The sequence below is a fragment of the Pinus tabuliformis genome, chromosome 4_1 (assembly GCF_031772625.1).
Source record: "Pinus tabuliformis cultivar Carrire ecotype Pingquan chromosome 4_1, CPIR1, whole genome shotgun sequence".
NCBI classification, from domain to species: domain Eukaryota; kingdom Viridiplantae; phylum Streptophyta; class Pinopsida; order Pinales; family Pinaceae; genus Pinus; species Pinus tabuliformis.
The window spans coordinates 506,148,906-506,162,628 of record NC_142303.1 but is presented as its reverse complement, the minus strand read 5'-3'; positions in this window follow the sequence as shown (position 1 = coordinate 506,162,628).

Below are 13,723 nucleotides of genomic sequence, written 5' to 3'. Positions count from 1 at the left end.
GACAACTGAAGACCTTTGGTTATGGGGCTTTAGTCGCGAGCTTTGGTCTAGAGAGGGTTCCAATGTTGATCCCGCAGCACCTTACTGTTGGAGCTAGGCTTCCTCGAGAGCCCAAACTGATGCGATGGGTCGCAGTTATGGCCCGTCATCCAGACGAGGGGACAGAGGTTGTTTGATTCAAACTTGAGTATTTCCAATGGTTGGAAAACCAGGTTTTTTCTATTCAAGACTTCCCTTACGATGGGGTAGATTTTCGTGGTGACCCATACATGGCTCTTCCACCAGGAGAGCAATGGGATGACTCAGGTAAAATCATTTTCAACATTTTCCTATTTTAATTTTTTATTTTCATATCGTCCCAAAACTGATAGTAAAAGTTTCAAATGCAGATGTGGGTCCACAGCGACCAGCCGCTCTTCGGCCTTATGAGAGGAAACAACCAGCTGCAGCCATGCCAGCCCCACAGGACGAATCAACAGAGACCTTGGCTGAGTTGGAGAGTCATCTAGAGCGCTTGACAGGAGACATTCCGGAGACCAGCATAGATGACATTCCTCGTCGACTTCAGCGCTATGTGATTGGGGTCCCAGGACCTTTTAGGAGGTTCCTTTGCAAGGTGGCCCGTGCAGTGGTTTCTTATCGAGATCATCACCATTGATAGGATGATCACCTATTGTAGGCACATATGACATTTTTTCTTTTTGTACTTACCATTTTTGCCGATCATAAGGTGTTTTTCAACCTATGATCGAGGATGATGTATTTTTTGACACACTCCTATATATATATCACTATTACCGGCTTATCTTGTAAATCATGTTATGGAATGGTTTTAAATTTACATGTATGATTATTGCAAATGTCTACTTAACATTCAAGAAGCAATTGCATCTACTAATGTATTTAAAGATCTTGGAATATGCTGATATTCAATATAATCAAATTCTCGTTCCAAGAGACGCACTCTCAAAAATAATCTCAATAACACTGGATTTCTAATGGCATACACTCCATTAAGCTGTAATACAACGAGTTCAGAATCTAACCTCACTATCAAACTCCGAATCCCAAATGAAATAGATTCAGATAATAACTCAATCACTGCACTATACTCGGTAATGTTGTTCGTTGTTTGATCGAGGCTTACCCCATGCATTTTACCAACTCGTCAGAGGGCGAATAGATAACCCAAGCTGCGGAAGAAATGTTCCGTGTATTACGACAAGCACCATCAGCGAAACCAATGTATGTTTGGAGAGGCATCGACATCTGCAATATCAAGAGTAAAACCAAGATAAGCAGGAATGATGACGAAAAACACTCTCTAAGCTAAGCACACTTCTTAAACTAAAACACACCAGCTAGAAAGAAAAACTATCCTAACTAAAAAAATCTCCATACCCGTTCTTTTAAGCATAATACCTCTTCAGGTAAAGACCATTTCTGGGTTTACCCAAAGAGTCCCCGTCAAAGTCTACCAATCCATAGGCCCCTTTTGTTAGCTTTCACTTGACAACATAGGGACCATGCCACATAGGAACGAATTTTCCAGCGCCTAATTTATCATTAGCTTGATCATACACTAAGACTAGATCTCCTTCCAAAAAATTTCGAGGGGTCACATTTCGATCATACTGAGCTTTCATACGTTTTGCGTGAGTTTCGATTGCCAATGCAGCATCACGTCGATTCTCATCTAATTGAGCCAAGTATAACAAACATTTTTCCTCTTCGGAAGTGGCTGGAAGTAACTCGATGGCCATTTGCAATGATGGGATTTCGCATTCAATGGGTAACACAGCTTCCAGACCATAAACTAGTTGGAAAGGAGTGAACCCTGTTGACGTTTTTACTGAGGTTCGATACGCCCAAAGCACTGAAAATAGCATGTTATGCCAATTCGACCGATGAATCCCAATGATTCGTCGGATCATGATGACTAAAACTTTGTTGATGGATTCAACCAGACCATTAGCTTGTGGATAATAAGGAGTTGAACTGTCGTGATGCAAGCCAAGCTGGCCTATAAGTTTGGTCATCATAACGTTTCGAAAATGACGCCCATGATCAGTGATAATCTCTTGTGGGACACCAAACCTAGCAATTATATGATTGAACACAAAAATTGCAGCTGTTTTGCCGTCTGCCTCAAATGTAGGCATCGCCTCGGCCCACTTGGTAAAATAATCTACCGCAAGGATGATATATGCATGCCCCCCCGTCGAGTGAGGGTTACATGTAATAAAATCGATACCCCATTTTGCAAAAGGACCAACGGAAATTATAGGATGGAGAGGAGCAGGTGGAGCGCGCATCTTTCGATCAAAAATTTGGCAGTTGTGGCATTTTCGGACCGCGTTAATACAATCTTTAAACAAAGACTGCCAGAAGTAGCCAGTGCGCAATATCTTTTGGGTTGTGGCATACCCAGACATATGACCGCCACACGCTCCAGAGTGACATTCATTTAGAACCCTTTCAGCTTCCTCGTGAGTTAAACAACATCGAAAAACAGAGTCCGCCCCACGGCGATAAAGTGTATCTCCTATAATCCTGAATTGTTGGGACTGGAATCGTATTTTCCGACGTTCTGACCTTGAAATTTCTAGCCGAAAGGATTAGGTCTGGAGATAAGCGATGATATCCCCATACCATGGATCTAAAGTGCTGATGAGAAACAAGGATTCGTCCGCAATGGGCTCCTCCGCCACAGTTTCCGTGTCAGCACGCAGGAAGTCACACATTAACTCTGCAAAAACTAAAGATTTCTTAGACTTAGATTTTTCAAATTCCAAGTCGAACTCTTGTAGGATAACAATCCATTTACTGTACTTGCCCCCTAGCAATTGCTTGGTCAAAATGTATATCATAGGGTTGCAATCAGAAATTACTGTAGTTTTACGTAGTAAAATGTAGTGACGAAAACGTTGGACAACTTAAACAACTACCAATTCCAATTTCTCCACATGTGAGTATTTTAGCTCAGTTGGATTTAAAGTTTGACTGAGGTAATATATCACATGTTCAGTACCGAATTCATCTTCCTGAACTAAGACCATTCCAATGGTGGAATGAGAGGCGGCGAGATACAAGAAGTAGTCCTGGTTGTAGTTGGGAGGATGCAATAATGGTGCATGGGTCAACGCGTGTTTTACTGCATCAAAATATCTTTGAGCTATCTCATCCCAATAGAATGGAGTATTCTATTTCAACAACCGAGTAAAACCCTTTGTAACCTCGGCGTAGTTAGGAATGAATCGTCTTAAAAAGTTTTCTTTCCCTTGCAAACTTTGGAGTTGGCGAAGACTCGAAGGAGGAGGCAATTTGACAATAGCTTCGACCTTCGAGGGATCAACGTGAATGCCGGCTTTCGAAACAACAAACCCCAGCAATCGACCTATTTCTATACAGAAAACACACTTGTGTGGATTCAACCTAATCCGATAATGCCTACACCTCATAAAGATTGCTCGTAGATGGATGAGATGATCAGCTCGATGTAATGAATGAGCAGGCAAATCATCGAGATTGGGTTGCACAATGTGCTTGATGTCATGAAACGCATAAGAGATGGCCCTTTGAAAAGTTGCCCCAACATTCTTGAGCCCAAAAGGTAATTTGCAATAAGCGAATGTGCCCCATGGACAAATGAAAGTCGTTTTTGGTTGATCGACAGGTAGAATATTGATTTGATTGTATCCGGAAAAACCATCCATGAAGGAGAATATTTCGCTGCCAGCACAATCATCAATGATTTGATCGATATAGGGAGTTGGGTAATTGTCCTTTGGACAGGCTCGATTAATGTCCCTATAATCGATACATATTCTTATTGTCCCTTGCTTTTTGTTAACCGGAACAATATTCGATACCCAATCCGTTAACGGGATCGGATAAATGAAACCTGCTTTGAGTAATTTTTCAACTTCTGCTTTAATAGCAACAGCTTTTCTCGGGTGAATCTGACGCAAATGTTGCTGGACGGGTTTAGCGTCCGGGTAAGTCTTGATTTCATGAACAACAATTGCGGGGTCAATTCCTGGCATTTCCTCATAGGACCAGGCAAACACGTCACGGAATTCTTGAAATAGGGCCTTATATATTTGAATTTCATCTTCTGTACACGAGGCACCTATATGAATGTTCTCAACAATTCCAGGCTTAACCGAAATTTCAATAGGAATAGTTCGAGAGATGTTTCCCAAATTTAACTTTGAATCAGGATTTTTCATTGGATTCTAAGGTTCCTTGAAATATTCAGTCCTAAAAATTGATGAAAAATCATTTTCAAAACGATCATTCTCGGGTAGGAACGAAGATCTGTGATGGAGATCTTCCCATGGTAAATCATCTACACATAGGATTTCACGAATTTGCTCATCAGAGTGAGCAAGTTTGGAAAACGTCGTTGAATCCGAGCTTGATGTGAAAAGTGATTCCTCACGGACCATATTCATTAAGTCAATTTTGGTTGAAGATGGGTTGGTAAACGATTGCACGGCCTCATACGCAATTTCATATGGACTCAAAGGCATAACATCACCAAATGAGTCTATCTCAGATTCAGAAGGAACGATCCAAGGATCATCATAAACAATGGTGTCTGACGAAATCATATGAATGGTTGCAAATGAAGATGATGCGTTGATCGGAGGAAAAGGAAAAGTTCCCTGTAAACTGGCATCTTTAACTAGTCCTACTCCAACATCCTTATATGGGATAGTCGTTTTACCGACATGCTGAATACTTTCAGAAGAGGCTGGGTCGGATGAAAAGTAAGCCAGCTGGTCTATTGTTACGATCGTTCCATTATGACGAAACTTTATAACCTGAAAGACCGATGAAACGACAGCTGTCATAGCATAAGACCAACTACGACCCAAGAGAAAGTTGTAATCTAAAGGGGCATCAACCACCTCCACATCTAGATTAACGGTTTTTCCTTCAACCCCTATAGGTAGATCCTGTATAATGCCAAAAGGATGAAACCCACGGCCATCAAAAGCCTTTAGAATCGTCGGGGATTGATTTAGTGAAGGAGAACCAAGTGATCTCCAACACTGTATCGACATAATACATGTTGAGGCTCCCTCATATATCACAGTCCTATGAATAGGTCTATTTTTTACTATCACTAGAATCTGGAAAGCCATTTGATGAGGTAAGCACGGTGTACTATTTTCTAGATCGAAAATTATTAGGTTCGAGTCCTGAATGTCAACAGCTCCTATAGCCGACAAAAGTAATTTACGTTGTGCTAGACATGATTGCAGCACTTCCAAAGCCGACATTGCTGAGGGTGAAACAACTAAATCCTAAACAATGTTATAGTTCTGAGCCGCTCTCGCATGTGGATTGAAAGCTGACTTTCGAAGTATACCCTTGGCGGGCGGTTTGATTACCAAGTCTGTATTAGGTTTCTCGATCTGTAGTGGATCGGAACCGGGAGCTGAGGTTGATGGGTTAGAATGAGAAGATTCTGCTTCTTTACCATCAACAGGACTTTTACTACCATAATCATGCGATCGAGTCGCAATCCTAACATGGGACATCATCAGTATGGGTTCTTCATTGGCACTCGAGGAAGAACCTATCATCTTACTGTCTTGACTTGGAAAAGGATCCATCAAAACAGCAGGCATTTGGGAACCTTTGACAATCTTCGCAACCTCTACACAATGAGGGTAGTCTCTCGTAAAATGTTCTTCGTCACAAATGAGACAAGGATAACGAGGTTTGCGTTTTTCGTCATTGGATTCTGATTTTTCATGTTTCTCTTTTGAATTTTTGTCCGTTTTATTTTTCTTCTTCCCTTTCTTCTTACCACCGGATTTTGATTTGGCTGTAGATGACTCTACAACGTGAATATCGGCGGAAATCTCTGCGGAAGAATCTCCTGTCGGGGAGTCTGGCAAGGTTATGATAGGAGAAGAATTCTTGGAAGACTTCTTCTTACTTTTAGTGTTAACCGTACCAATCATACCATCAACGGCATGAGACCCTGAAGGAGCTGTAGTGATTTGATTTTTCTTAGGAAGATCAGGGATTTTCTCGTGTAACGTACCTAACTGAGTATAAACCAAGTCAAGGTACTGTGCTTGAGCAATTACTTGCTCCTCAGTAACGACTCCGGCCTTAGCCACATCCTCAATGATCTTTGGCAACAAAGATTTTACAAACCATTCAGCCAAGATCTGATCCGGAATAAAAAACTTCACTAAACCCCGTCAACGTCTCCATTCATGAATGTGATCTGAAATGTAAGTGGTCGTCAATTGCTTTAATGAAGTTAGTAATTTCGGGCCATTGTCATATCTGACTGGCAACTGAAAATGAGTTAAAAACGAGGTAGCTAACTGACTAAAATTATAAAAAGTGCCTCGTGGTAACTCAATGTACCACTTGGACGCAAGACCAATTAGAGTGCACTGGAAAAGCCTTAGATGGATTGAATCATCTGAAACGGAATTAGACACACACTAGAGGTGATAAGTCATCACATGGTTCAACGGGTCCTCTCCTGATTTGCCTTCAAACTTAGGAATATCACTAGGCAACTTATTCGGCATTGGCGGCCAAAACGGAAGATAATTAATGGGATCGTTCGTTAGGCGCGACAAGTCAGGCAAGTCCAAAGTTGCGATAAATGGTAACTGACGATTAGGGTCCCTAAAACTCTAGGTCATGAGACCAGCCCCAGGAGGAGGATATACAGGATAACTAGGAATAGGGATTGCATTTGGGATATTATATCCTCCTGGAAAACCAGGATTAACCGGACCGTACTGGGGTTGTTGAGGTTGTTGATATGTGTACCCAGGGTACGGTTGATACTGACAGACTGGCTGCTGCACAGCAGAACCGAATTGGTATTGTCCCTGGTACAGTTGATAAGTAAATTGTGGTTGACTTGTGACAACCGTACTTGAAGCAAGTTTTCCTACAGGCATCTAAACCGAAGTTTGAATCGTAGATCCAGAGAGAGGTAAAGATGTCTGAGGAGTAGATACAGTAACAGTAGAAACCGGAGCTGTCGATACTCCAGAAGTAGGTGGGGTAGATTGAACAGATGTTGCGGAAGTTGTAACAGTCGTTTGAGGTGGAGTATGGCTGTACTAGGCCCAGGCTGAGAAACAACCGAAGGTACAGAAGTTTGAATAGTAGACTGGACAGGTTGCTGGGGTGTACTAGAAATTAAGGGTTGTCCAGTTTGAGATGACAACTGTACATTCGGTTGCGAGACCTGTTGAGTTTGCGATGGATCCCACACTAAATTCATTCCAGGGTACGAACCCATAACAGGTTGAGAATATTAAGGACCATAACTGGGTTAAGGGTAGGGTTGATAATTCAAAGGTACATTTTCCGTTCCTTGAACATATGATTGACCAGAGGGTGGTTGGAAACCTTGGTTCGAGTACTAACCTTGGGGTTGATACCCTTGAGGCACGTACTGATACTGGGGTTGACCTTGAGGTACATATTGATACTGGGGTTGACCTTGGGGTACATATTGAGTCTGGGGTTGACCTTGAGGAACGTACTGTCCCGTAGGGATGTACTGTCCTTTAGGTTGCCCCCCAGGCACAAATTGGGTACCTTGAGGTTGCCCCCCAGGCGATAATTGAGGATTTTTAGGCTGCCCCCCAGGCGGTAACTGGCCACCTTGAGGTTGAGGATTAGGAATAGTACCTGACATCATGAGAATATATTCTACGCTCAACGGCTTAGTACCATTGCTTCCAGTTAATAACCCTTGTTCAATGGGTTGAGGAGATTCTCCCAAAAAAGTGCTAGAAAGTGATTGATACCTAGAGGGAATAGAAGGACCGCCGTACAAAAAGGATTCTGGTGATTGAGTAAACATGGACGACTGTCTTGACATATTTAACAGAGGATAATAACCTCTAGGTGTTGGGTGATAAGGAACACGAGGTGGTGAAAAACTTAACCCTGGGTTTTCCAAGAAATTAGTCAAAGAAAGATACCAAGCACTGCTCCTAGGTGGACTGTAAAAAATTGATTCACGTTCCCTTAGTTCAATAACAGGTTGATTTTCAGGCATAAGGATGCCTACTTCTTCTTCCGGAGTAGCAAGTTCTTCAATAGCTATAAGTCCAGAAGGAAGATTTTGGGTAATTATTCTTTCTACCCTAGGTGAACTAGGACCACTAGAAGCTGGAGAAGCAAACCCCGATGTTGGAGTAGCAGCAAATTCACTTTCAGGTTCGGATATTTCAGGTTCCTCACCTATATCACTAGTAGATGAAAAGCTACCAGTAACTTCGGAAACAGACACTGATTGTGGATTATAATCTGCTACTAAAGCTTGAAAATCAGGATGTACCACCAAAGAAGACTCTCCTTCTTCAGGTGACCCAACTCTACTGTCTCTAGGAGTTACGATGGCTCTCAACCCTTCAGGCCGGCTCGGTGAAAACTCAGGAGGTTGGCCCCGAAGTCTACGGGACTTCCTCGGTAATTCAGCCACGATTAAAAAATTTTAACTACTTCACATGCAAACAAAGTAAAATCTCAATGAAAACCACCTAAAGCCTCTAAAGAACCAAACAAATTTGAATCACACGCCTAAAGAATCTAGGAGATCAAACACACACAAACAGTAACTTTCTGTACTGAAAACACTATTTGGTGATGAAGTCCAACGTCGCAGAGTTCAATACAGAAATGGCGGTTGGAACAGTTACCCCGGAAACCTGCTTAATGAATAGACTGGCACAATTTCCTCCACTTAACCGTCTCGAGTGAAGAGAACCCCACAGAAAATCCAAGTGAGTCTAGCCGATGTCTGCCCCAGGTATAGTGGGATCTTCCCACCACTGTCACCTTAGGAAGAATCCTAAAGAATATGGTCACTAAGGTTACCAACCGAAACAAATATACCTGGGGGAACATTCTACGATCCGATATGCATGCAAGGGCAGAGTAGCAAGCTCAATCCCCTTGAAGGCTCCTTGACATAATCCAAGGTTTACCAACAAGTGACCCCAGGCTCCTCGACAATGGTTAATCCGAGGTTTACCGTTTTTAATACGTGAATATCTGGCATCGTTCCCAATGAGGAAGGATTGATTCCCACACTGGTTCGGACACGATCTCATGCTTCTCCTTTAAGAGGAGCTTTCCCAGAGCATAAATGCAACAATTGGATTTCTCTCCTACTGTCTTGGAGAGTTAATTACTCTCCTACTCCAAGAGACTAGACTAAGCTATGTTGGTGTATCATAGCCCTAGAAATAAAAATATTACTAGATGAATTTTACTTTAAGCGTTATTTTTATTGGTTTTTGTTTAAGTCAAGAGGTGCGAAGATGAAACTCGTGGTATGAAGACTCAACTTGACATCACTAAAAAATGCACTTAAGATGATTAAACAATCTTTTCTCTTCAATGAACTTCTAGCTATGAAAGAGTTTGAGAATGAAAATACTTGTAAACACAAATCTTCCTTAACAAACAAATTAAAAGAAGAGCTTTTGTCCTTTCCAATGCACTCAAAACGAGACAACTAGTTATTTTCACAAAAATTTTCCTTTTCTTTTAAAACACTCAACCACTACAAAAACAAACTTTTTCCAAAAGAGATTTTTTTTATTTTTATAAAACACTCAAAACTATGGAAATGACTAACTTTGAGATCTACAAACTATAAAACCTATTTGAAGTCAAAGCTTACAAGATGTCTTTTTTAAGGATGTTTTACTTAGCAAGATGTAAACTAAGGACTAATTTATGCAGAATCACAAATCAGTCAAAAAACAACCAATCTTTGTTTTCTTTTAAAAAAAAGAAATCCAAACTTTTAAACACAAGCTTTTCAAAGTTTTATAAAGACAAAAAACAAGGTGGATTCCTCAACAAAGGTAGATTTTGCAAATGGTCAGACTCACAAGAAGGCTGGTAAAAACCAAGGTGATCTGAGGTTCCTACAGCTTCTAAGCTCAGAGCTACTACAAGACCAAAATGAAAACCAAGCCCAACAAGCAAAACTTCTAGGAATTTCACCTAAAACACTAACACCAACGAAATCAACCTAAGGAAAGCTTCTCACAGGTTATATGTAGGTTTGGGCAGGGGATAATAACATCTAAACAAAAACTAAGCTGACTAACAGAGAAAATCTTAGGTTTTCCAAAATTTTGACAGGGTCTGCAAGCCCGCAGTTAACACAGGTGCGGTACCGCTCTGTGCTAAAAGCAAAAGTGCATGATAGGTCCACATTGTGTCAAAAGCCTAGGGTGCGGTCCTCTCCCAAAGTTATGAAAAACAAAAAATAACCCTGGATCTACTAGTTCTACCCAATTCCACACACAACAAGCCAAAAACAGAAACAAAAACACAGTTTCTCAGGTCAAAGTAAAAACAAGGAAAAAATCAAGTCCCCAGCAGAGTCGCCATTTTGTCACACGGAATGAGTCGATCTTGCGGACAAGATAAACCTTCCTAGAATCTAAAGAGATCTAATGACAAGAAAGCCAATCAAAAACTATCTTTCTCTAAATATGAATTTATAAACAAAGGCAAACAAGTGATTTAGGCCTACCTTGGGTCCAATGCAAGTTTGTGGAAGCCTCACTCCTTCGATCCAAATGAGCTGCCTTGTTGCGAATCTGCAAACACAAACAAGCAAACAAATTAAATAGCACCTGAAAAGCCAATATCATAAAACATATTCAACATGAAGATCAAGGAATTCATGAAACAAATGACATAAGACAATTTGTTGAGAAAAATGAATTTGATTTCATTAATTCAAATCAAAGAAGAATTTTACAACCTGTGACTTGATGTTGTACAAGCTCCTCCCAGGGTCCAACAAGAAGTCTCCTCTACTTTGACAAGTTTCACTCTCTTCCAATGAAGCCAAAAAGGTATGTGATCTCTCCTCTCAAGCTTAACTAGGAAGTCTCAATTCCACCAGCATTTACCCTCAAAAAATGTTCAGCTTCTAACCTCCCTAGCAACCAGCCCAATGCCTTAATTTATAGTGCAATGGAGGGAAGTTACTAGGTCCTCCTTCAAAGGGATAGCTCCTCTCATCAAGGGATTAGCTCCTTCTCTTTTGGGATGCATGAACCACCTAAGAGCGACCAATCCACGTCAAAATTTCTTCTAGAATCATCTAGAATAACCCAAAGTGAGTTTTTTTAGAATAAACTTGCGCCTTTTTTACTTTCACAGGGGTCCGTACCCACTCCTTTAGGGACAGAGCGGGGAGGTCCGCAGTTTTTGTAAACAGGAGGTGCGGGACCGCAGGCAATAGTGAGAGAAAGTGCGGAACTAGAGCTTTGTTGATTTTCAATGTCTTTCTCTCATTTTCAAAGCTTGACTTGAAGAGCTTAGGTCTGAGACTTGCTTAGGAGGACAATACAAGTGATAATAGACCCATACTGACTGCAAATAATCATGGTGAAGATATTTTTGTGTAACAGTATTCTCTCCTTGAAAATAGGTGATAGATCTCTAACTAGTTGATGGAAATAAACTTATAAATAAAGCACCTTATGTTAGCATATGTAGGCAACAAGACTTTCTTCTGATCCTTCTATGCAGGTTTTTTTCTAGGCCTCTTTCTTGGAGGATCCATATCTTCATATGAGTATATGATCACACATTGCAAAGCTTTTAAACCTAAAAGATAAAAAATATTCATTATAACAAATAAATTAGAGAACAAAATAATAACTTGGTGCATAGTGTAATAAATCAATGTAGTTTGAGGCTATGTAATGTGTTGTGTCACAAGGAATAAATTTAGACTACAAAGTGAGAATGCAATGCAATATGGGGGTATATTGCGATAGAACTATGTATCACATCGCACATCCTTATCCCGGACTGAGTGAGTAAATTGCACTGTTGTGCAAAACTAAGAACTGAATTATAAAATGGAAGACTTGTGACAACGTCAAAATGGTTATATACACATCGCGTACTATTATCATAAGATAGGCAAGAGGAATGCATCATTTTTCAATACTAGAAGTTAAATTTTCTATACAAACTAGTGATGCAATGTGGCATGGGTTGCAACACTACCATGCATCACATCACAAAAATCATTTGTATGATGTGTAAGGCAGTTGTGCCATAGCACAAGACTAAAGATCAATATAATAATTATAATTTCAATGTGATAGGAAAATGGACATGATACTTCAATATGGAGAGTGGTTTGTGTGGCACAAAAGGGTAACGAAATAATAAGAGGAGAAAGCATGATGCTTTATGAAATTACAATTCACGAGCAAAGTGGTATTAAAAGGAAATGATTAAGGAAATGATCAGGTTTATATGTGTACATCTGCGGAATATGAAAGGGTGAGGTATGTGAATGGTTTCATGAAAGTAGTTAACACTTCATTCATTAATAGAAAAATGATTGCGACAATAAGGTGTGCAATACTTGCCTACAATGTGGCATGGATGTTACACTCTAGGCAACATTGCACACTCTCGAATGATAGGGAAGTGCTAACAAATTGCACAATGAAAATGAGTAAGGACGATGTGATAAAAAAACCTTGATGAAAATGAAATAGAAGGGGGTGCTATATATAGAATTCCCCCCATGTGAGCACATTTATTGGATTTGTGAGGGAAATTTGTGATGTCACGTTAAAATGTGGTAAGTTGCAAGGTTTTGATGTGCCATTGCAGGGTTTCAATGTGCCACAATGTAGAGATGTGATGCAATGCAGTGTAATGCGAACATGCAATGTGACCTTTGTCTCACTTTCTCTCACTGTTGCCTGCGGTCCCGCACCCCCTGTTCACAATACCTGTGGACCTGCTCGCTCTGTCTCTAAAGGAGTGGGTGAATACCCCTGTGAAAATAAAAAATGCGCAAGTTTATTCTAAAAAACTCACTTTGGGTTAATTCTAGATGATTCTAGAAGGAATTTTGACGTGGATTGTTCGCTCTTAGGTGGTTCATGCATCCCAAAAGAGAAGGAGCTAATCCCTTGATGAGAGGAGCTATCCCTTTGAAGGAGGGCTTTATCCCTTTGAAGGAGGACCTAGTAACTTCCCTCCATTGCACTATAAATTAAGGCATTGGGCTGGTTGCTAGGGAGGTTAGAAGCTGAACATTTTTGAAGGTAAATGCTGGTGGAATTGAGACTTCCTAGTTAAGCTTGAGAGGAGAGATCACATACCTTTTTGGCTTCATTGGGAAGAGAGTGAAACTTGTCAAAGTAGAGGAGACTTCTTGTTGGACCCTGGGAGGAGCTTGTACAGCATTAAGGCACAAGTTGTAAAGTTCTTCTTTGATTTGAATTAATACAATCAGATTCATTTTTCTGAACAAATTGTCTTATGTCATTTGTGTCATAAATTCCTTGATCATCATGATAAGTATGCTTTATGATATTGGCTTTTCAGGTGCTATTTAATTTGTTTGCTTGTTTTTGTTTGCAGATTCACTACAAGGGAGCTCATTTGGATCAAAGGAGCGAGGCTTCCACAAACTTGCATTGGACCCAAGGTAGGCCTAAAACACTTGTTTGCCTTTGTTTATAAATTGCATATTTAGAGAAAGATAGTTTTTGATTGGCTTGTTTGTCACTAGATATCGTTATATTCTAGGAAGGTCAATCTTGTCTGCATGATCGACTCATTCCGTGTGACAAAATGGTGACTCCGCTGGGGACTTTATTTCTTTATTTGCTTTACTTTGACCTGAAAAACTGTGTTTTTGTTT